A 24,665-nucleotide genomic window follows, 5' to 3' on the forward strand; every position below is an offset into this window, starting at 1 on the left:
TACATGGGGTTAGAAGTTGTTAGCTAAGATAAGGATCCTTGTTTACTCCCTGCTCACAGACCTGGGATTAGGATTGACCCAGAGGTATCGTAAATTCTTAGTTCACAAGTTCAGCTAGAATGGCTGAGAAAGTTCAAATATCATCAGTATAGAAAGTTGTTGTCCTTATTCAAACCGTTCTGCACAGCTTTGAACCAATTTATACATTTTGTTTCTGCTATTAATCAATCATTTGACGTTTTGAAGCCACCCTTCAGGGCAGTGACACGAAGATCATCCATGCTGTGTCCATTGGACCGAAAGTGTGTAGCAACTGGGAGTCCAGACTTGGTATCATTAATAGTGTGCCTGTGTCCATTCATACGTTTGCGCAGAGTTTGTCCAGTTTCTTCCACGTACATAACATTGGGGCATTTAGCACACGTGATCAGATATACCAGATTGGTGGAACCACAGGAAAATGTACCATGTACTCTGTACTCCTGCTGTGAACCTGGTATCGTTACCCTGTCAGTGGAGTAAATGTGTCTGCAGGTCCCACATATTTGTCGGCAGGGTGATGTTCCGTTTTGTTGAGGCCTATTCAAAGAACTCCTGACAATTATCTGTTTTAGATTGTGTGGTTGCCGATATGACAAGAGTGGAGGTTTAGGGAATATCGTTCTCAGTCTGTGATCCTTGTGTAAAATGGGATGTAGTTCCTTAGCAATCCTCAAGATTTCCAGGTGTGGGTTGTAGGTGACAACCAAAGGGACACGTTCCTCTTTCTGGTTTTGCTTATATTTCAGGAGTTCAGTCCTGGGGATGTTGCTGGCTTTCCTGATTTGTGCCTCAGCCATAGGACTGTAACCTTGTTTAATGAAAGTGTTCTTAAGGCGATCCAGGTGCTTGTCTCTGTCCATCCTGTCAGAACAAATGCGGTTGTACCTTATAGCTTGGCTGTAAATTATAGAGTTCTTAATGTGCTTGGGATGAAAACTGTCATATCTTAGGTATGTGGGATGGTCTGTAGGTTTGCGATACACAGACGTTTGTAGGTGGTTACCCCTGATGTATATGGTGGTGTCCAGAAAGTTAATCTCTGTGTGAGAGTAGGTAAGTTTTAATTTGATTGTAGGATGGAAGGCATTGAAGTTCCTGTGGAACTGGAGAAGATCATCCTCACTTGCGGACCAGATGATTAAAATATCATCAATGAAGCGGAAGTAGGCCATGGGTTTTATGCCACATGCATTGAGGTGTTCCTATTCGATTTTGGCCATGAAGAGATTTGCATACTGTGGTGCGAATCGCGAACCCATTGCCACGCCCATCTGCTGTAAATAGAGGTCCTGTCCAAAAGTGAAATAATTATGAGTGAGAATGAATTTGATCAGTCCAGCAATAGGCTTTACAGGTATGCCCTGACCCTGAAGATATTTACGGCAGGCCGCAATACCATTATCATGGGGAATGTTCGTGTACAGGGACTCCACGTCCATCGTGGCCAGTATGGTTCCCTCAGGTACTGGGCCGATGGCTGTCAGTTTGTTCAGGAGGTGGGTGGTATCCTGTATGTAGCTGGGTCTTTTACAGACAAGAGGTTTTTAGATGTTTTCCAGCCACCCTGAGATGTTCTCTGTAAAAGTTCCGCTCCCTGAAATTATGGGCCTGCCTGGGTTTCCCTCTTTGTGGATCTTGGGAAACATGTAAAAGCAGGCTGTTCTAGGCTCTTTAGAGATAAGGGTCCTTACATGTTGTCTGATGTTTGCAGGCAATCTGTTAATCATCCTTTTTATTGCCATCCTGTAGCCTTTTGTAGGGTCCCCCTGTAATTTGGCATAGTGAGCGGTGTTGGATAATTGTCTTTGTGCCTCCTGGATGTAGACACTGGTGTTCATTATGACTATGGCACCACCTTTATCCGCTGGTTTAATAATAATGTCCTTATTCTCCTTAAGGGATCTGATGGCCTGTCGTTCCTGTGGTGTTACGTTCTGGGCCAGTGTCTTTCTTTTACTCAGGATCCTGTCAGAGATTCTGCGTCTGAATTTGTTGATGTATGTATCCAGGGCCGGGTTTTTTCCTTCTTTGGGGCTCCATCTTTTTTTCTTCTTTTTAGATCTGGTGCGTTTTGGTCCATTATCCATTGTATCACAGGCTTCTTATCATGGTAGTGTTCCTTGAGTCGCAGCTTTCTGAAAAATTCCTCCATATCTCCACAGAGTGCAATCCTGTCTATGGGTCTCGCAGGGCAGAATGACAGGCCTTTGGAGAGTACTGACATTTCAGCTTCAGTAACCTGATAAGAGGAAAGATTCATTACACCTCTTTCTCTGCTGCTTGTGCATCACTGCCCATACTCTCTTCCCAACACCTCTACACCCAGCCATAAAACTTGATTTCATAAAGGGTTAATATGTATGGGCAGTGAGTTGACATGCAGAATTATTCTGCAACACACCTGACCACCGTGAACAGGGCCTTAAAGGGAAGGTTCAAGCAAAAAAAAAAAATGAGTTTCACTTACCTGGGGCTTCTACCAGCCCCATGCAGCCATCCTGTGCCCTCGTAGTCACTCACTGCTGCTCCAGTCCCCCGCTGGCAGCTTTCTGACCTCGGAGGTCAGGGCCGAATTGCGTACATTTTTACACATTCCCGCTAGTGCAGGAACATTAACGCATACATTTTTACGCGTTAGTGGTGCAACGCGTAAATTTTTGTTCCTGCACTAGCTGGAATGCGTAAAAATGTATGCAATGTGGCCCTGACCTCCGAGGTCAGAAAGCTGCCAGCGGGGGACTGGAGCAGCAGTGAGTGACTACAAGGGCACAGGATGGCTACATGGGGCTGGTAGAAGCCCCAGGTAAGTAAAACTTATTTTTTTTTTTTTGCTTGGACCTTCCCTTTAAGTATTTTACAATTAAAATAGCACCTACAAGTTGGTGAAAGAGTACTATCAAAATTATTTCGAGTATTTTCTTACTTGCGGGTGGTTTAAAAGGCATTTTATGACAAGGTGTGAAGATATCACCTAGGAGAAAACTCAGGACAAAAAGTGCATTGCATATCACCATTGTCTTGTATGGTTAGCTGTTGTATTGTTTATTTTCTATTATTATACCCTGTGTGCTGCTTTTTCTTCATTGACAAAAGTTCTTGAAGTGAACCTCCAGACTAAAAATCGACTCAGCAGCACTGAAAAGGCTTGGTGTTTCTTTTAACAGTTTCACAGCATCAGAACTTTGCTTCTCTTATACAAGCCTCATTTTTAGCTGCACAGAAGAAAACTGCCCGGGCTTTTTTCCCCTGATGCTGTGCAAAGCATGATGGGATTTCTGATGTTGTTGTTCTCGTTCTGCTGTTTTGGTGCAATTTTTTTTTTACATTTTGAATTTGACATTTGAAGCCTAGCGTGTGCAGCTGGGAGGGGTTATCAGGACACAGGACAGTTGGAACTGTGTCTTATGCTCTTTGTCACCTCCTTTCAACCAAAAAGATGGCTGCCCCCATGACAAAGATGGCAGCCCCCATGAATCACAAACATTTGCCTGTTCTTTTAAAACCGGGTGGGTAAAAAATTATGTTACCTATCCATTGTAATGAACATAACTGATGTAACTTAATGACAGTATGTTTGTTTAGGCTGAAGTTCCCCTTTAACCTTCTCTGTATGTTTTTTTGTCATTGTCCTGCTGCAAAATACAACTGGGACCAATCGGACCTGATGGCACTGAATAATGGATCGGTCTCTGCCTGCACTTGGCATTGAAGAGACCCTCAATTTTTACCACATTCTAAACACTCTGCACAGAAATGCAGCTCTAGTCATGTGAGGAAGTTCCACCTACAGTACTTCACTGGTGTCTTCAGACTCTTTCTTCTACAGCACCCTATAGAGGCGTAACTAGAGTGGAGCAGCACCTGCAATCGCAGGAGTGCCCAGAGCTGTGGGGCCCCCCCAACTACTACTTCCCTCCCTCCGATACCTGGAACCACATTTCAGATCAGGTGTTTTTGTGGCTACACTTGTTATGGGTGTGAAGATCATGATAGCCACACTTGTTTTACAACCCTTGTGAGATGGGCTCCAATTCCGTGAAAGGCACCAAGGGAAGGGATGTCAATATTAAAGTTTTGCTGGGGCCCTGGTGAATTGTATTTATGCCACTGGCACCCTAAGCCTTCAGTGAACAAACTGCCTTCTGTTACAGCCAAATATTTAAATTTTGGACTGTCCGCAGTAAAGAGCACCCGCTGCAGTTTTTCTGCCCAGCAGCCCTTGTGCATTCTCACATAAGCAAATCACTTGGCCTTCTTTCCACATTGGACCTATGGCTTTAGTCACAAGTCTTCTGCAAATTCCTTTCTGACCAGACGTTTGTGTGTGCCAGGGGCCCACTGGTGTCTGCCAGGTTTCAGCTGATGGTGCCTGCACATCCTCCAACCGTGAAGAGAAATCAGCATGAGGCGTCTTTCATCTGCTGCTCAGTTTCCTGGGCCGACTACTGTGTTTTCCGTCCTCACGGTTTGCTTCTGCAGAAAATTGTAGAGAGCACCTTCACTCCTTAAAAATCTTACACACATATAAAGGCAGAACTACTCCCAATGCCAAGAAATCCCAAGCAAGCACAGAAAGGATCTACAAACACGACTCCTTCCTTTTGTAAGGGTCGGTCCATGCTTGTCAGGTTGCAGATCCGAGTGAGTTTTAAAAGGATCCGTTTTTTAAAATGTTGTGCTTTTTGCAGCATACGTTTACAGTCCATTTAAACATGTCAAAAACGTGTACTTCCTTCCTGTGTGTTTCTATTGGATAAAGAGGTCCGCAAAGATGACGCTGAGGGGAGGAGCAGGCAGTAGGCAATCTGCTTTGGCATCGGTTTTGTGTACAAATGTTCTCTGTGTAGAGGGAAATCAGTTTTTGTGTTGCCTTTCATTGCCTACGCGGGTATCCGGGCTCCATGAAAATCTGCTATTTTTAACATTGGTATCGTGGCTCCGGTTTTTTGTCCAGGGAAAAAAACTGAGCCAGGGATGCGGTTTTGAAACGAGTGTGAACCGACCCTATCTCTTAATTGCTGCAGACTTTTCACAAGATTACTATACAGTATATATCCAAATCTTGCAGACTGGAATTATGGTACACACACACACGGTACACTATCAGCACAAGCTAGATGACACTCAGCCAAGGTGGTCATTCAGGACCATCTTTAGCATCAGCAACGAGCGGTAGCCAGGATTTGGGCACTGCCATAGGTCGTAATGTGAATTCAAACTATAGCAGTGCTCACTGTATAATTTGTTAAAGATTTAACAACATTATTACCTTAAACTGTGGAATAGTAAAACAACCACAAGATGTCACTGTGTGTAAGATGAGATGATGATCATGATCTTTATAGGATTGTCATTTCCTGTATTTTCTTTAGGTTCCTCCTTGTTCTAAGTAAGCTGCACTTCCTGATGGCTGTGTATGATATATCTCTGCATGTTTTTCTTCAGTAAAGACTTTGAACTTGTTATACTGGGTGCCTATATGAATGTACAGAAAACTTTGCTCCATCATAATTTGGGTGACAAGGGCCCAAATTACAATAGAAACAGTAACAGAAACATTATCAAATAAAAAGTTAGGTTGTCAGTAGGGAAATGGTTTTAAGGGGAAGAAGTATCGCTAGATCAGGGTGAGCAGACTTTCAGCTTCACCCTGTGTGCGTTTTTATATAGTCATTACATTATTCGCCATGTCCTCATCCCTCCCTTTTTTTAGAAGCTGAAGTATCACTCAGCTGTAGCCGTGGGAGACGTCTGTACAACGTTCATCCACCACAATGTGGTCTGAAGGTCAATGGTCAATCCTGATGGCAGACACAGATTGAGCATTTGTCCTTAGTTTAATACCTTGATAAAAATAGGATTGCTGTGTTGTCAACAGGCAGCAACCAATCAGGCATTAAACAGTACAGATTATTTTGAAACAAGAAAAAAAAAAGTAAGAAGAATTTGCATGGAAAATGAAACCATTCCAGCCCATTGCTTTTTTTTCTGTAATCCAGCCCCCCAGCAGGTGCTAAACTTATCCAACATTATACAGGTGAGATATGAATAACGCACACTGATCACTGATCCCAGGCCTGTGCTGTCATCATGTCAGTACGATCCTGCTTCCCACATATCCTGGGAACACTGTCTCCGTGGCAATGGTTGCCAGGCTACAAGGTTGTGACGGGATTAAGGATGGTGGCGATGATGCTGCAGAGGTGAACACACTCCTGACAGCCCTGGCCTGGGTACTCTGTAATTAGGTAGGTATTGCAGGGAGGAGAGCAGGTGAGATGATGTCTCTGAAAACAGTTGTGGGGGTGGGGGATGGGGGGTGGATGCTAGCACAGATTTTAGTTTCATTTAGAAGCCAGGACTAACTTGGAGTACAGAGGATGGATCCGAAAAGAAAGGCAAAGCATTTAAAGTTTAACAAGAGCACAAGTTGTGTGCTTGTACTGAAGTGTGCTGGAAATAACCTAGAACCAGGACATGATCAATAATGCTTGTTTGCTGTAAGGGGTAAACATTACTTATATTGAGCATATTGGTAGTGACATGCCTTTAGAAGTTGTAAAATACAGTAAATATTGCAAGTACATAGCATTATTGATCAGGGCCTCACTTTAAGTTGCTTCAAGGATACTTCAGTATCATTACACAAAACTTATGTACTCACATTTTCTTCGGTTGAAACAATCATTTTTAATTGGTCAAAAATCTAGAGTATTGGTAGGGTCCCTTTACACTCTATTAGTTGCTGTCAGTTGTAACTGAAAATACAACTGATGTGCAGTGCAGTGTCCATGTTTCCCTATGGCCTCTTTCACACTACACGCTGAAAAACTGAAGCTTTTTCACAATGCACTGCTATGGAGAAAGAAAAAAAAAGCCAAAACATTAAAATGCAATGCATGTAAGAGGGCAGTTAGGCTCCCCTCCAACAATTTAGTGGGACAGATTGCTCTCACCTTATTGCTTTTTGTTCTTTTGGGAGCTTCCTTTAGCGTCCTTTTACACTTAGTGGGATGCGATTTGCGCACAGCAAAATGGCCACTGCACCATTACACACAACTGTGGTACAAGTGGCAGACTGCGTTAACAGGCAATTTGGAGTAAATTTGTCTTCAAAAAGTCACACCCTTCAGTCATGTGTATAATACTGGACTGGAAGTATGACATCTGAATATCTGCATGTGCATACGCACCATAATTTAACCACTTTCCGACCAACCATACGAATGTGCGCAATGCCACGCAGTAACTCACCTGTCCCACCGGCAGCCCCTTTCTGATCTCTGTCTTAAGCCACGTAGTGGTCAGGGCACTGGGGCAATTGCCTCCTTTGCCTCATTGGCAGCTCCGACCCTGTCTATGAATTCCTGGACCATTTCTGGACCATGAGTATTTCACATCCATCTTCAAATCTGATGACTGGAAAGGGTTGCAGGAAGTAAGCAAATGTTACAGGAAGTGGTGCTGGAGATCGAGATTTGTGGCAACAACAGTGTTAACCAATATTTTTTCTTTACACCGGTGTCGGGTCTTGCATGGGTATAAATAAGTTTGAGGTATCCACTGCAAAGCAGACCCATTTCAGTCTCTATTATGAGGTAACACTAGCTGGAGCCTTGGGAAAGGCCATTCATATAGCCAGCTACATTTCCTGCGTGGGCCTGCTAATGGTGACACATGTTCTGCTCTGCAAAAAATGTTTTTACTAATGAGGCGAGTACACATATTAATGAAATAAAAATGAGGAAAAAACCATTTGGGAGCGGAGCGGGCATGTGGTGGTATGTCAAGCTTCTCTGCTTGCAAATGAGGTTATTTACGTGCAGAGTGAAAATTAATGCAAGTAACACAGTTATAGGTTAGTTACCCCACTGTGCTTTCTATAGAGTTTTACAACGTGACCAATTATTACAACTGGTATACAATAAACTGGTTGACATACACATACAATGGTCAGCGGTTTACTAGGTACAACGTTGCATTTATTTGAGAAAAACCAGAAACACCATACACACAAACAGGTTCTCATCTTTCTACAGTATGTTATATAGCGGACACGTGCAGGCCAGGCCAGTAAATCAGAAGTGCATAGATATTATTATTTAGTATTTATTTAGTATCGACATCTTCCGCAGCGCTGTACAAAGTATATTGTCTTGTCACTAAACTGTCCCTCAGAGGGGCTCACAATCTAATCCCTGCCATACTCATATGTATGTATTGTGTAGTGTATGTATTTTAGTCTAGGGCCAATTTAGGGGGAAGCCAATTAACTTATCTGTATGTTTTTGGGATGTGGGAGGAAACCGGAGTACCCGAAGCAAAGCCACGCAGACACGGGGAGAACATACAAACTCCTTGCAGATGTTTTTCGGTTATTATGCTGTTGCCTATATTTTAGAGCAGAGAGAATGTTCTGAGTTCAGGTCCGCTTTAAACAGTGTTTCACGATGCAGACCACCAGCAGTGATTGTTTTTTTTTTTTAAATGACTGCCATGTTGGATCATATCGCAGAGGATCGTTTCGATCCCGAATGAGTTTCACGGCAATTTGTGGCAATAGTGGAGCTGAAGATTGATCCTCATCCAGAATGAACGTAAAGAAAAGTATTTACCATGGTGCCAGGCTCAGACACAGGAAAAAGTGCTATAGATACAGTTATTGTGAGGGTGCCAAATGGACTTTTCTTAATCATTATATATAGAGTTTAATCTCACTTTAATATGGTACACTGGAAAACAGACATCACACCAGAAGGTGACAGTGTACATTAGGATAACAATCATAAAATGCCCCCCCCCCCCCCCCCCGTCTTGGTGCTTAAAGTGACAGTGCATAAACACAACAAATTATACAATTAGTCACATGTTATAAGTGGCTTATCAGCCAAACACCAACGTTTGTTGAAGGGGGCCAAACAGGTTTGGTTGCAGGTCAGTGAAATACAAGTGGGAAGGATAAGAAAAGTCCAGTAAACAGAGCCGGGACAAGGTCCTCCAGCACCCTAGGCTGAGACACCAAAATGCGCTGTCACACACTGATTGCTATTGTAGTAAGAGGCGCCCCAGGGCCCCCAACACCTTAATTTCTAGTTATCTGGCTTGCAGTTACTGCCGTGTATCCTCTTTTCTTATTTCTTTCTGCTTCAAACACAATAGGGGAATGATAGCTGAGTGAGTTATGCACCCACTCCTACGCTGCGCCTTGAGGCTGGAGCCTCTCTCGCCTCTGCCTTGGCCCTGTCAGTACAGCATACAGTTTATACTTAGGGTGGCGAACCTAATATACAAACAGTGTGAGAACATTCTCTTATACGATTAGACAATTCTAATGCCATGTCCGTTTTCCTCCAGCGTATGAAACAAACAGGGATACTGGCAGCATCGATCTCACCTCCCTTCCTGTCGCTGGTGATCTTCTCTCTGGGATCCACCCAGCAATATGAATTGAACCAAGTTTACAACCTTCACACACATGAAAAACTAAAAAGAAAAATATGAATGGAGATCCACTATATTAAGGAGAGGGAATGCTCACTTGGGGGCAGTGAGGCGATAAATTGTGAAGAGAAACAAACGACAACCGATTCACAAAAGAAAGGTCTGTGTAAAAGATGCCATCTATCACACCGGAACAATCATCCCTGAACAAGAGGATTTAAGAGCACTTAAGGGCGTACACAGCCATTTTTGCCTCTTTACCCAGATGGTTTAACAACAATTCACTCCATCAGCAATATATCTTCACCAATTAACACTTGCATTGAAGCACTATGGCAATGAGATTATAGTGATGGAGAATACAAGGCACACCAGCTATAAATCTAACCTCTCTGTCTACCTCAGTTACTTCATGCAACCGAAGGATATAGCTTGACAAGAATAAATTAGGAAAACTAATGTGTAACTTTTCTTAATCTCCCTTCATTAATGCACAAAACTCCAGACTTGACATTTTGAGATTTCTCTTCAATAGCAATAACTATAGCAAATACAAAAAAAAAAGTACAAGAATTGTCCAATCAACATTTCCGTAAAATTGTGTGGGAAAACGGTAACAGGCTGTAAAAGGAGCTTCTATGTACTGTATTTGTTAGGCTGTATTTGTAAGGCCTTACCTGGAGGAAGTGACTGAATTACCAATATAAATGAATATGGATATACAGTTAAAGTGAACCTCCAGACTAAAAATCTACTCAGCAGCACTGAAAAGGCTTGATGTTTCATTAAGAGTTTCACAGCATCAGAACTTTGTTTTTCTTACCCAAACCTCATTTTTAGCTGCAAAGAAGAAATCTGCCCGGGCATTTTTCCCCAACTGACATGCAAAGCATGAGGGGATTTCTGATGATGTTGTTCTCCTTCTGCTGTTCTGGCGCAAAATTTGTTTTTTAAATTTTGAGTTTGAGATTTGAAGTCTAGCGCACACAGTTGGGAGGGGTGATCAGCACACAGGACAGTTGGAACTGTGTCTCATGCTCCGTCACCTCCTTTCAACCAAAAAGATGGCTGCCCCCATGAAATCACAAACATTTGCCTGTTCTTTTAAAACAGAGTGGGTAAGAGATTATATTACCTATCTACCTATATCTTAACCTCCTGAGCAGTATGCCGCTCAAGAGGTTTTGCTAGTTTCAGGAGTCCCCAGGTTAAATCTATTTAGTGGCTGAATTAAATGTTAGCTAGCACTAGGCTGGTTAGTATAGGTGCCCCCCCCCCCTCCCCACGATCCAGCCGCTATGTACATTACCCAGCCTCTATCCAGCGATCGCAGCAGCCTCCCGTATAGCTCCGTTCTTCTCTACGGGGAGGATCGTACATGACATGTCACCGACGTCATGCACACTTCCGATACTCCCCATAGAGAAGACCGGAGCTGTGCGGGGAGGCTGTGCGATTGATGGATAGAGGATTGGTATGTATATAGCGGCTGGATCGGGGGCAATCAGGGGGTGGGAGGCACCTAAACTAGCTAGCCTAGTGCTAGCAGACATTTAATTCAGCCACTTAATTTAATAGATGGACTCCTGAGGCTAGCAAAACCTCTTGAGCGGCATGCCAGACACAGTGTTGGGCATACCGCTCAGGAGGTTAATAACATAACTAATGTTACTTACTGACAGTAGGTTTGTTTAGGCTGACGTTCCCCGTTAAGCTAGGTTCACAGAGGTGCAGCGTAACAGCTGCTCACAAAGTGGCAGGTGCAGTATATGCCATGAGTTACCGCAAAAAACGTATAATGTCATTGACTTGTAATATACACACTGTCTGCCATTGTATTGTTTTTGTTTCTGTTTGTTAAGCAACTACCAAGACAAATTCCTTGTAGGTGCAAACTTACTTGGCGAAATAAAATTGATTCTGATTCTGAAAACGCCTGCATTAACAGTGGCATTGAAGCATACTCTTTATTGACTGTATGCTTCACTGTATGTGACACAACCCACGGATAACAAGTGACACCGCTTTCTTGTTCAGTTATGTTGCGCAGGGGCATAACTACATGGGAGCAGCCCATGCGACCACAGGGGGGGCCCAGAGCTGTAAGGGGGCCCCAACTATTACTACACTCCCTCCTATAAAGGGGTCCATTCTTCAGATCAGGTGTTCTCGTGGCTACACTTGTTATGGGTGTACAGGTTATGATGGCCACACTTGTTTTATGACCCTTCAAAGATTGGTCCCCAGGCTGTGATGCTCACAAGGGGTTAGTAATGGAAAGGGTGTAAACACTGGGGGGCCCATAATTTAGCATTGCATTCTTGTTACAGGGAATCCAACGCCCACTGTGAACCTAGCCTAAATGCAAGAGATTGAACTAAGATTTGTAATGAAATTACTTCTAGGGTTTTCTTGAAGGGGTTCTGTTTACGTTTAAAAAACAAAACAAAAAACTGCCACTTACCTAGGACTTCTATCAGCCCCCTGCAGCCGGAATGTCCTGCGCCTTCCTCTTATGATGCAGCGTTCCCCACCGCCGACACCGGTGTAATTATTCGTCTAACTAGAAACAAGAAAACTTTGTACTGCGCCTGCGCAGAAAGCTCCCGCTAACGTGCGCCACGGCCGCGCAGCCGCACTTCTATTCGTGTAGTTAGATAATTACACCGGTGCCGGCGGCGTGGAACGGCGCATCAGAAGAGGACAGTGCGGGACATTCCGGTTGCAGGGGGCCGATAGAAGCCCTAGGTAAGTGCAAGTTTTTATTTTTAAAAAGGTAAATAGAACCCCTTTAAAGTAAACCTGCGGATAGAGTGATATGGAGGCTGCCATATTTGTTTCCTTTTAAACAATAGCAGTTGACTGGCAGCTCTGCAGGTCTATTTGGCTGCAGTAGTGTCTGAATAAAGGTGGCCACACACCATACAATTTTTTAAATCTCTGGTCAATTCAAGAATTGCAATCACTTTTTCTGACTGATTGTAACATTTCAAAAATATGACCAATGTACCACACACATAAATTTTCCCCCAATTATGATAAAATGATTAGAAAGAGAAAATGGCTAGGGTGTGTATATTTTTAAACTGACAATCTAACACATACCATACAAACTTTAGAAAAATTGAACAAACATTTCCAGCTTTCCGGATCAATAACAAAAAAAAAAAAACGGGAAATCCAATCGGATTTTTCAGTCAAATGAATAAAAAGATTTCGTTTTTTTCAGGAGATTCGATCATATTGCCGTAAAATCGGATAATTTTATTGTATCGTGTGTGGCCACCTTAACACCAGAAACAAGTATGCAGATAATCTTGTCAGATCTTGTCAATATGCCAGAGACACCCGATCTCCTGCATGCTTGTTTAGGGTCTATGGCTAAATGTATTAGGGCCCGTTTCCACTAGTGCGGCGTGCGTCTCGTAGACGCATGCCGGCACTGAGCGGGTGGGCGGGATCGCAGGTGAATCCCATGAGCCGTGCCATGCACGGCTATGGGATTCGCAGCCTCCGCCACGAATTCTGCGGGGGGTTCCGGTCGAAACGCTCCCGCAAGCGATTCCGCCGCGGCCCCGTCATCCCCTATGGCAGAGTTTCCCCGTGCGAATCATGTGCGGGGAAACTCTGCAGAATCGCCGGCGAAATCGCCGTAGTGGAAACGGGCCCTTAGAGGCAGATGATCAGCGGGGCTGCCAGGCAACTGGTGTTGCTTAAAAATAAATAAATATGACAGCCTCCATATCTCTCTCACCTTGGGTTCACTTTAAAAGTGATCCAACTGAATTGATTTATTTTCACTTCTTGCAGAAAAATAAATAGCATCTTCTCTTTACACTGTAAAAATAGGACATCGTAATTTGAAACATGAGCTCCACTTGCTATAAAAAAAAAATAAAAAAAACCCTGCAAACCATCACCAAGCATTTCAAGTACTGTATCAGGCCATATTATGAGGACATCCCTGTATTTGCACTGGAGCTCTGCTCTATGTTGCCATAGCTGCTGAGACTGCTTACTCTAGCTGTTAAGATTGAAGTGATTTCTCCACTGACATGTATTACATCCCCAGCCCAACCATAGATAAGCAAGATTTACACTCCATGTGTAATGAATGTGTCACTGCAGTAAAACCAGTGTGTGTAGGAGTCAACGGATGCGTGAAATTTTATTTCTAGCTCTGTGCAGACTTCTGAACCAGTGACACAATCAGAGGGATGAGAATTCTGGATCATCTCTCACACCAAGCCGCATGCTGTTGCCATGGTTACCAGCAAGATTACTAGAAAGTTACAGCAGATACACACTGAAGTTGAAGCAGGCATTTCAAGGCTTCGGTAGTAATTGCATGTTATACAGTCAGTCCCCTACTTGCAAACAGGCTCTGTTCCCACAAAGCTGTTTCCAAGTCCGGCATGTTTTGTTCATATTGGTATGTGCAGGTAAATGTTTTACTTTCTAACAGCTAACAGTATAAAGAATAAAAAAAAAGAAATAATAGCATCCAGCAATGCATGGTATCATATCTTTAATTATTTGCAACGCGGGTATAACGTGCGCTGTATCCGACTCACTGTGCTGGCGTTCCACGGCATAATCCGGCGCTCCGCAATACGCATATGTGAATGCATCCACTGGGAACATTGCATTGCGTTGCTGTACGATTATTATAACTTGCGTCATTATAAACTTGCACTTTTACGCATCACATCATCATACCTCCCAACTTCTTGAGATAAGAAAGAGGGACACTAAGCCACTCCCCTGCCACACCCCCAACACACCCCTAGTCTCACATACTACAAAGGTTTCAAGAAAAATGTTTTATCATTGAAACCCCATTGGTTTTTTCAATTGTGGTTCATTATCCTTCATATTACGGTAATATTTGAAAATAAGAAATATATCAATTTAAAGCATGGGAATAAAGTTTGCAGTCAACTAAACACAGTTTGCAGTAGAGAAATACATACTGTATATTTACATAGATCTGTACAGTGGCGTAGCTAAGAAGCTGTGGGCCCCAGTGCAAGTTATACATTGGGCCCCCCCAAGCACTCTATACATAATTGATATGGAGCACCAAAACCTGCCTAAGACAACTACAGTGTCAGAGGTGCAAGAAGGGGGTGGGGAACAGTTTTGTTAATGATTACCACTATTCAAAGTATCTATAGAAGTGATTATTAGGAGCACATGACCAATAAAGAGCTAATATTGCGGTTGAGGGAGGGCCCCTCTGGCCCAAGGGCCCCGGTGCAGATGCAGCCACTGCACCCCCTATTGTTACGCCACTGGATCTGTACATGAGTCCTGAAAGATGAACTAATGAGCAAGAAAGAGGGACAGAGGGACTGAGTTCCCAAAGAGAACTCACCCATAAGGTGGACATACATGTATCGATTTTTCCCATTGATAGCCAGCTGATTTAATTACTCTGATCGAATCTTCTGCTGGCCCAAGCGATCAACTGATCGATTTTTGGCCAAAATCGAATCGGTCAAACGCACAATATGGGAGATATCAATCGGAGGTGGCAGATTGACAACCCATAGCATTGAACTGCTTCGAAAAGTGCAATGCTGCAGTTCAAAATATTTCCCACTGAAGTCCATTAAAAATGTATGCCTAATGTGTGGGCAGCACAATGGCATAGTGGATAGCACTATCTCATGGAGTTTGTATGTTCTCCCCATCTCTCTCACATCCTAAAAACATACAGATAAGTTAATTGGCTATCCTCAAAATTGGCCCTAGGCTATGATGGACACAGGACTATGGTAGGGATTAGATTGTGCACCCCTCTGAGGGACAATTAGTGACAAGTCAATATGTTGGCGTTATATAAATACTTAACTACCCGAGCTGTCCTTTCCATATCGTGCATTGTGATTGGTTCACAGTAATCAAAAGTCAGAAGACAATTGGCTTCTAAATGAGATGTGAAAGCTCTGCTGTGACAGCAGAGCCAGGCAGTGCAGCAGCGCATACGTCAAGGCCAGCATCAAATGTGTGGCGGAGAGTAATTGAAATCTACGTCCTGTCAGCGCTGCACAGTCACAAGCAGGAGTCTGTCCAGAAAAGGAACAACAAGTTACACAGTGCTATAGCATTTAATAGAATTATGTATGGTAATAGACAGTACAGTACATGAGGACAACAGTGTACATATGAGAGGTTTGTAAATGTATTTGAAGGCAGGGTAGTATCCTACCTCAGGGATGCTACTTGGCCCGGGCAAACAGAGTGGTCGCTTGGGGCATCACCCACAGCAGGAGCCTACAATGCTGCCAGGGCCAACCTATCTGTGATTTGTACAACCGCTGTTGCCTTCCCATCACTCAGACACATTTCTCGGATCATTGGCAACGTGAACAGAGGGAAGAGTGAAGGGACCACGGAGTACAATTCAGATGCGGAAGTGAGGTCATTGCTCACTTCCTGTATTTGAAGTGTGCTGCACGGTTACCGTGCACTGCTCTCCTCTCCTGTTGCTACTGATCTGCATGTCTGTGAGTGTTGGGGATGGGAAGGCAGCAGGAAGCTACATACCCCAATTGACACCAATGCCCTATAGGAGGGTGAAGGACCACAACTTATTTGCCAATTAGTGCCACAAAAACCTTAGCAGCACCCGCAGATATAGGTTGTTTCCACCTGCTGCCGTACTGCGCAGGGCCTAATGCAGCGTTTCTCTAACCTTTGTACCCTGGAGAAAACCTTGCATTAATTTGTGGATTTCACGGAACCGCTGCATTAGAGGTGGGATTTAGTTAACAATAGGTGTGGTCTTTAAAAGTGAGTGAAGCTAAAGAGTATTTATTATTGTAATTTATTGCCTCTATTCTGAGTTTCTGCTTTACAGGGCACCATTTTTTTCTGCCCTCCATTATTGTGCTCTCTATTGTAGTTACTTGGTGTTAGTGTTTGTTTAATTACTCTATTTCCTCTTTATCTACGGTACACACATTCTCAGTTCTTGCATCTCGTGTGTATGTTGATCACCACAGGATTGTGGTAATGTGTCATAAAAGTCACATGATTATTGTGCCGTTGATGAACAAATTAAAAAGCCAGAATTCAGAATGGGCAGAAATTAAGTGAGGAGGACACATAAGAGCCAGAGAGGTCGTTTTAAAAGTTTCTCACCCTGCCAGCTGAGGCTGCTGTCACCGAAGGGAAAGTCCTCAAAAAAACCTGGGGCTCGAGGGAACCCTGGTTGAGAAAGCCTGGCCTAATGGCTAGTCTGTATATATTTTGATAGGAAAGCGTAGTTACTCTCCAAACGGACAATCCTGGTCACACAGATACATACATAAACACAGTGTATTGAGTATTCAAAGTCCCATTCTAGTGCATTTTATTGTAGTAGATGTATCTTCTAGTTGACGCTATGAGCTGAATACTGTGGGTATTAGATTTCCAACTTTCTTATTTGCACCGGTACTCAAGAGGATGTGCATAGTGAGGAAGACAGAGAAGCAAGCAGTGTCTTACAGATGGCCAGTGCAAGTCACTTAATTCTACCATGCAAATAATTAATATAAATGACCTTTCACTCGCAGGGGGTGATAGTGAGTGACGGAGGGATAGTACAGCGTGTGCCACAGACAATACCCATCTCCCTTCCTTTTATATTCCGTGAATAGGTCCAGCACGAGTGTCTGAATAGGACACAGATGCTGTGACAACAGTAATTCCTCCCCAAAACATCCCCCCCTTCTACCACTAAAAGCTCATTTTACTGCAGCCATAGGCCTTCCAGGGAGACACCAGGCCTCAAAGCAGACTGAGGGTGGCTGCCTGAGAAGGCGTGACCGATGGCCCCCTTCCCTTCCATTGTGTATCCTCGTTTTAATTAAGGCCAAGAAAAGTCATACTTGGCAACAGCTGTGCATAGACAAGGGGGGTGTAGGAGAGAGAGGGGACAAAAGCTGCGGACAGCGGAGAGGGTATGGAAAGCAGCTGGGGAGTAACAGACACAAAAAATCAGGACAGCTGTTTGCTAGACTCTCCTCCCCCACCAGGGCCAACAGAGCACCAGCAGTTGGTTTGAGTCAAGCAGGGGTTCAGTCTTTTATCTGCTAAGAAGTCCAAGACCAGCCCTATGTATACAGATCTGGATGGTATTAGCAGCATTCCACATAAAGAGCAAAAAAAAAAAAATGTAACGGAAAAAAAAAACTAATTCAGTTCATCTGTATGAACTAATATAAAAGATATAAAAGTTAAAGGGACTCCGAGCAGTGCAAAAACTATGGAAAGTTGCATATCATTTTAAAGCTATCTTTCTCCTCTTTCCAATGATATATAAACCACCACCCTACGTCTTTTAGTTTTCATTATTTTTGCGATTGAAATTGCCGTGGCCGTGATTTCGATCGCGAAAATAGAGAAAACTAAAAGGTGTAGGGCAACGATTTAGGTGTCGTCAGAAAGAGGAGAAAGAGAGCTTTAAAATGATATCTATCAAGCCATAGTTATATTGTATTACACAGGACGACACTTTCCCTAGTGTCAGCAGCTCCATTCTGCTGAATGCAGCTGCTGACTTTGACAAAAAGTCGCCCTGTGTAATACAATATAACTATGGAAAGATGGATATCATTTTAAAGCTCTCTTTCTCCTCTTTCTGACGACACCTAAATCGTTGCCCTACGCCTTTTAGTTTTCTCTATTTTCGCGATCGAAATCGCGGCCGCGGCAATTTCAATCGCGAAAATAGCGAAAACTAAAAGGCGTAGGGTGGCGGTTTATATATCATTGGAAAGAGGAGAAAGAGAGCTTTAAAATGATATGCATCTTTCCATAGTTTCTGCACTGCTCGGAGTCCCTTTAAATTGGCCACACAGACCAGGAATGTGAGCTACGATTATTTAATGTGCAGTAAAAAAAAAAGGGAAGTAGGCAGTTATGAGTCCGATACAGGATTTGGGCAGCTTTCATTTGACTAAAATAATACTCCATGTCCCATCCTGCTTTCATATTCATTAATGTTAGAGAATCTGATGCCAAGATAAATGTTTGTATAAAGGATGCTCTTTAGGGCTGTGCTAGTATGGTTGAGGGGACTCAACGGGAAACCTCATAGGGAAATTCTGCTAATGTGATTTGTTGCCGTTTCAACAGTTCTCCATTGACATCTTTTAGGTTTCAGATGGATTGTAATGATAACTACGCCCACAATATTCAGCCAGTTAGAATGCTTTAAGTTGTAGAGGGTGCTGTGATTGGAGAACCTATGAGATTTCCTGCTGGGTCACCTCAACCATACTAGCACACTTGGAGCTTATCTACACATGATCTCTTCTGCTGACCAATCAGAATAAACCAAAGAAATGACTGTTCAACCAGCATAACAAAGCTGTACTCAAGTGTGAGAAAGAATAGGGCCTGTTTCCACTACACGCAGATTGCACGCAGATTGGATGCAGAAAAACTGACTCCAATGAATGCCTATGGGAAAATCTGCATCAGAAAAATCGCGTTTAGTGGAGACAGGCCCATAGTCATTCATTGGAGTCAGTTTTTCTGCATGCATTCTGCATCCAATCTGCGTGTAGTGGAAATGGGCCCTAAGGCTCAACACACACCATACAATCTTGGTTGTTCAACCCTCCCACTTTCATGTAGTATAAGAGCTTATCCAATCAATCATTAAAGGTATTTTCAATCTGTTGGCCCTTATACTACATAGATTTGGTAAATCTGTACAACCAAGATTGTATGGTGTGTGTTGAGCTTAAGGCTAATCTCAACCCTCAAGAACAATTGGTATTTGCTTGGCAATGAAACATGGCTCATAGTGCACATAGCATTTACCGATGGAAATGAAGGAATTTGTTTCCTAGAAGGTGAAGAAGTTAACTTTATTATTATTAATTTTTGCCCATGTCCCCTCTGAAACAGAGCTTATGGCTTGTTTCATTGACACAGTCAACAATCACAGTACATACAAGCATGCTTGTTGCAGGTGTGCGATTTGAAAACTACTAAGCCAAAAGCTCAGCAGGACAGCCAGGCTACTGGCATTGATAAGGGAATGAAGATGGCCGCCTCCATATTCCTCTCACTTTAGGTTGCCTTGTGTTAAAGAAAACAGTTTTCAATTATGACACATTTTTATGAAAGTTCACGGTGGCAAAGGACAGGCTGAAATGACTAGGTAGGTACAGCTGGCTTAAATATGTTGTGATCAGGGATAGACAATAAGATGCAAATAATTCTGAGTTGATAAAAATTATGCACATTTTTTATGCAAATTTATGCAGATTGAAGATGGATTAAACAAATGAACAGTGGGATTTAACTGGTACAACTTCAAGCTGCTTAAATTTGAATAATGACTGTTGTTTAAGTAACTAGAGTATGAGACCCCTGGTGTCAATTGGTGGGATCTGGGTAAGGAATGGGCTGGGTGGGGCGATTCTCTGGGCTCTAGGCCAGTGATCTGCAAACTTGGCTTTCCAGCTGTTAAGGAACTACAAGTCCCACAATGCATTGCAGGAGTCTGACAGTTACAATCATGATTCATAAAGGCAAATGCATTGTGGGACTTGTAGTTGCTTAACAACTAGAGAGCCAAGTTTGCAGATCACTGCGTCTAGGCCAGGCATAGGCAAACTCGGCCCTCCAGCTGTTACGGAACTACAAGTCCCACAATACATTTGCCTTTATGAGTCATGACTGTGGCTGTCAGACTCCTGCAATGCATTGTGGGACTTGTAGTTCCTCAACAGCTGGAGGGCCAAGTTTGCCCATGCCTGGTCTAGGCGGTAGCTTTACCTTCTGTGTTCTATTCTGCCTTTTCTCGCTTTTCCTCTCCTGTCAGTTCTGGCTTTTCCGAAAAGCTGATTTCGAGGCCCAGAGTGAGCTTCTGTCTATTAATAATGCAGCGTCTAAAACATTTATATTAAGAAGTTATTATTATTTTTATGGATGTGGGCACAACAAAGACGGCACTGCATGTGTCGTGGATACCAAAATACTTGGAGGCTGCAATTGTGATACATAAAATGTCTGTGAAAATGATCTATGCAGTTTACTATGTACTTTTATATTCATGTTTAAAACCGTTCAATAAAATTCTTGAAATACAAATTTGCTAAATAATTTCCATAATTCTGCCGGAACCTTACATCTTATTCATCATCCCTAGCTGTGAATTATTCCTGTTCTGTGCCTCGTGCAGACTGTGCATAGCTCCCAACCATGCCTTTTTTGGAGGGACAGTCCCTCTTTAGGAACCCCGTCCCTCTTTCTTCCTCATTTGTCCCTCTTTCAGGACTGATGTACAGATCTGTACAAAACACATTTTTCAGTAGAAAAATACATATATTAACCGACTCTAAACTTTATTCTCATCCTTTAAATTGATATCTTTCTCATTTTCAAATGTTAATGAAGGAAAACTAATGATGATAGAGAGGACCAGTGTGGCTTGAATGATAAAACTACAACTTTTGCTTCTGAATTCTTTGTAAAATGCATGATGAGGGGTGTGGTGGGGGCGTGGTTATGGTGTGACAGGGGCGTGTCTAAAAGTGTCCCGCTTTCTTATCTCAAAATGTTGGGAGGTATGCAGACATCACCAGTAACATGGCTGCTGAAAAGTAGCCACAGAACTAGGCAATAGAAATCAGCTATGATAAACAAAGTCGGAATACAATTCAATGAATTTCCCTAAAGATGCAAAATCCAGGATACAGTACTCATTACCACAGTTTACCAAATGTTTTATTTTTTTGATGCTATGTGAGATTTGTTTCAGAGCTAACGGGACTACATCAGTCAAACTCCAATGGCTAAAAAGAACAGATGCTGGTTGACAAGGCTGCACTCAAGGCTGCAATCAGAACACAGGACAGTAGCAGACAGAAGAATCCTCAAGCAATAGGAAATAGACTTCTTGCAAAACTAAAGAGCATGGAGCAAGTGGTGGATCCAAATGGGGCATAGTAGAAGATTCCCAAAAATTTCTAATAATTTAAAGAGGAAATAAAATCTTACAAGCCTGTGCATGATTTATTGTTTATTTTTACACTACAGACAATTGTGTAAGTGGTCTTTTAAAGATTCTATTGGAATAATAAATAGGCCTATCTGATCACCCCATTATCAGTGAAATCAGACCCCCTCATAAACACCTGTCTCTTCATTACTGTGCATTCCCCCAGCCCAAGAAATGTTCAAAGACCACTTGTACCCCCCCCCCCCCCCCCGCCCGGCAGAAAGCATGCCGACTTGCAAGTGAGGAATGAGTTTGCTGTGCCTTCTTGCAAAGAATTTCCCCACTGTGGATAGCCAGAGCAAGTCGGTAAACTGAGCTGAGGGGGACCTTTACTCTCTCTGGTCTCACTCTGCTCCACTGTGAGCCACTCTTGTCAGGTAGCAGGATTATTATAGCTCCAGGAGGAGACCGTTACACTTTACACCTCATACACATTAAACAACATTCCAAAACTAGGTTTATTATACAGAACAAAAGCACAGCTTAGCTGAGCATGATCACTTTAGACCTGTTCTAGGCTGATCTTAAGCTGGTACTTAATTCACATGAGAGGCAGCTGAAAATCTGTCTTGAATCCTTTTGGAATACCAAGTGTGATGATTTATGCACAATATCATGCAGAGCTGTTAAGTTTATGTGCATAATTAGCTGCATGAGTACTTAATGTATTTGAATCATGAGATAAAGTAAAGTCAGCAAAAAAAACAACATTAATAAATGAGATAAAGCAGGTTTTAAATGCACTAAGGAATTAATGAATCCACCACCTACTGTGGTAAGCACCTCCGTTACTTCAAGGTTCAGATAATGTCACATTTACTTGAAATATGCCGCAAGTAAAAGGTTTCCTTCAAGCGAGGTGGAAAATTAAATCTGAGTGAAAAAGTTTAGGCAATGCAGCGGTGATTTTTTACAATGGGAGCCCCGTAGAATCAGATTGCAAGAATGATACAATGACATCACAGAGCCATGTTCAGACTGATGTTAAAATCAGCAAAAAATAAATAAACCTATTCAGGGCGTGTAACTTCCTTTCAACTCGTCAAACTTCCTTCCTCGATCACATCATTCAGCATCTTTTTACGGGTGTGGACCCCCCTCCCTCCCCTCAGACTGCTTAGGAGACGACGTCAGGGAGGGTCTCCAAACTCACATCAACAAAAGGATTTCCTTACAGCAAAGAGACAGAAAAATGTGTGGAAGTCTGACCTCACTGGAGGACAGGTCTGACATTAACCGCTAAATGTCCATATACTCTGCGAACACAGCCCCATTTATTTACGTTTGCCAGAGAGTCCATCACCTGAGATCACAAATCATTTCTCATAAGTGGCCTAGGTTATTTGATATTGGTTGGCCAGAGTGTATGACTCTCATATAAATGTGGCTTCTTTCAAGCAGACCTGAACTCAGAATTAGACAGGCTAAACTCTCTAAATACATACAGGGTTCATTTCTCTAGGTCTTCCTTCTGTCCTGTGCAAGAGTTCAGGACCACTTTAAGCAAAAGGTATTTGCGATAATGCAGCTACCCACAATGCATCACTACTGAATATGCAAATTATCTCTTTATGACCCTGATGCCAGACTTACATTCAGAACCACTGGTGTTTAGCAAGCCTATTGCTTATACATTTTACGGAGCCACATCAACCCAACATGTTTCCCGCTTTGGAATTTTGGTCCTCATCAGTGCATGGCAAAGATTGATATGGCTCTAAGGGACAGGGCTTGGACCAGAACAACAGAATACCCAGGCAGCTCGGGGTGACCCAAAACTACTAGGAAAGTCTAGGGGACTAAAAGAGACCTAAAAGCCCTAACTAGAAATCAATGCTCAGTGTAATTTGCTTTCTTAAGACATTTTCAATATTTTCTTAAAACATTTTTGATAATACAGCTTTAAGTGAGCAGCTGTAGTTCCCCATGATGCATCACTCCTGAATATGCAGATCATCTCTTTATGCCCCTGAAAGCAAGGCTGTACATCCAGAACCAATGGTGTATAGTGAACCTATAGCGAATAATTTCTACAGAGTACCATCAATCTAACATGCATATAGCCGGTTTCGGATTTTCTGACCCTAGAAAGGGTGAAGCAAGACCACACAGAGTGGCTGAAAGTGGCCTGAGCTGGAGTATTGTGCGATTTGCTCTGCACACACCCACATCAAGAGCATAAATCCAACATGTAATAACAAAAGTTCTTGCTGTGGAGGCTGTTCCCTCTCTTGTCAAATGCCTAATAAGGAAATCCTTTAGCCTTGTGTGGCCATTGGGACCTTTATCACTTGCACCAAGCGAATAAAACACTGGTTACATGCAGATTTACATGCTATGTAACAATGGAATTCGCATTGACAGTCGCCAAAGCTGATAAGACTGCCGATAAGCTGTATACAGTATTTCAATTATAAACGCAAATCTAGACGCCTTCACAAATAGCACACAGACATTGTAAATGTGTTGGTCTCTCAACAGTCCACATAGCTCATTGATAAACCGTGTGTAATGTATGCACAGACTGACTGCTTTCATTTGCCTTTAATCTCAATTTCAGAAGTTTTCCTCACCTCATACACAACTTAAAGAAGCCCTGCAATGACATAATGTAGAATGTAATAATATGAATATATTATAATATTATTATAATATATTATATATATTATATTATATATAATATATTATAATAATGTAATAAATTACCCAATTATACGTTAATTACCCTGGTTTCAAAATGAACCCTCCCTCTATCAACGCCTAACCCTAACCAATCCCACACAATCTCGGCCGATATCAGTGCCACTCCTCTTCCACCAATATCCGCAGCGCCTAATTGCAATATTTAATTGGGCACCACCGGTGCCCAAACTACCCACTAAGCATCGTTCTAGCCACAATTAAAATTGCAGTCTGTGTGGCGCACATTTTATTGAAGCACCGTCAGCACCCAAATTACCTGCTTCGCCAGTGGGTTGCCCTATTCTACCTAAACCCTTAAGGCTTGTACCCACCTCCCAATTCTTCCAAAGACTGCTGGTTTTCTTTAACCCTCCTGGCGGTTTGTCAAAATCCGCCAGGGGGCAGCAAATACATTTAAAAAAAAAAAAAAAAAAAATTTCATGTAGCGAGACGAGGTCTCGCTACATGATAGCCGCTGCTGAGCGGCATC

The 24,665-nt window shown here is 42.7% G+C and overlaps 1 protein-coding gene across 3 annotated transcripts in view; it reads right to left on the minus strand.

The window, feature by feature from the left end:
- NUMBL (NUMB like endocytic adaptor protein) overlaps positions 1-24,665 on the minus strand; it is a 131,740-nt gene that overhangs the window by 54,419 nt on the left and 52,656 nt on the right. The gene's annotated exons all lie outside the window — the stretch shown is intronic.

This window comes from Hyperolius riggenbachi, chromosome 8 (assembly GCF_040937935.1).
Source record: "Hyperolius riggenbachi isolate aHypRig1 chromosome 8, aHypRig1.pri, whole genome shotgun sequence".
In the NCBI taxonomy this organism is placed as follows: Eukaryota; Metazoa; Chordata; class Amphibia; order Anura; family Hyperoliidae; genus Hyperolius; species Hyperolius riggenbachi.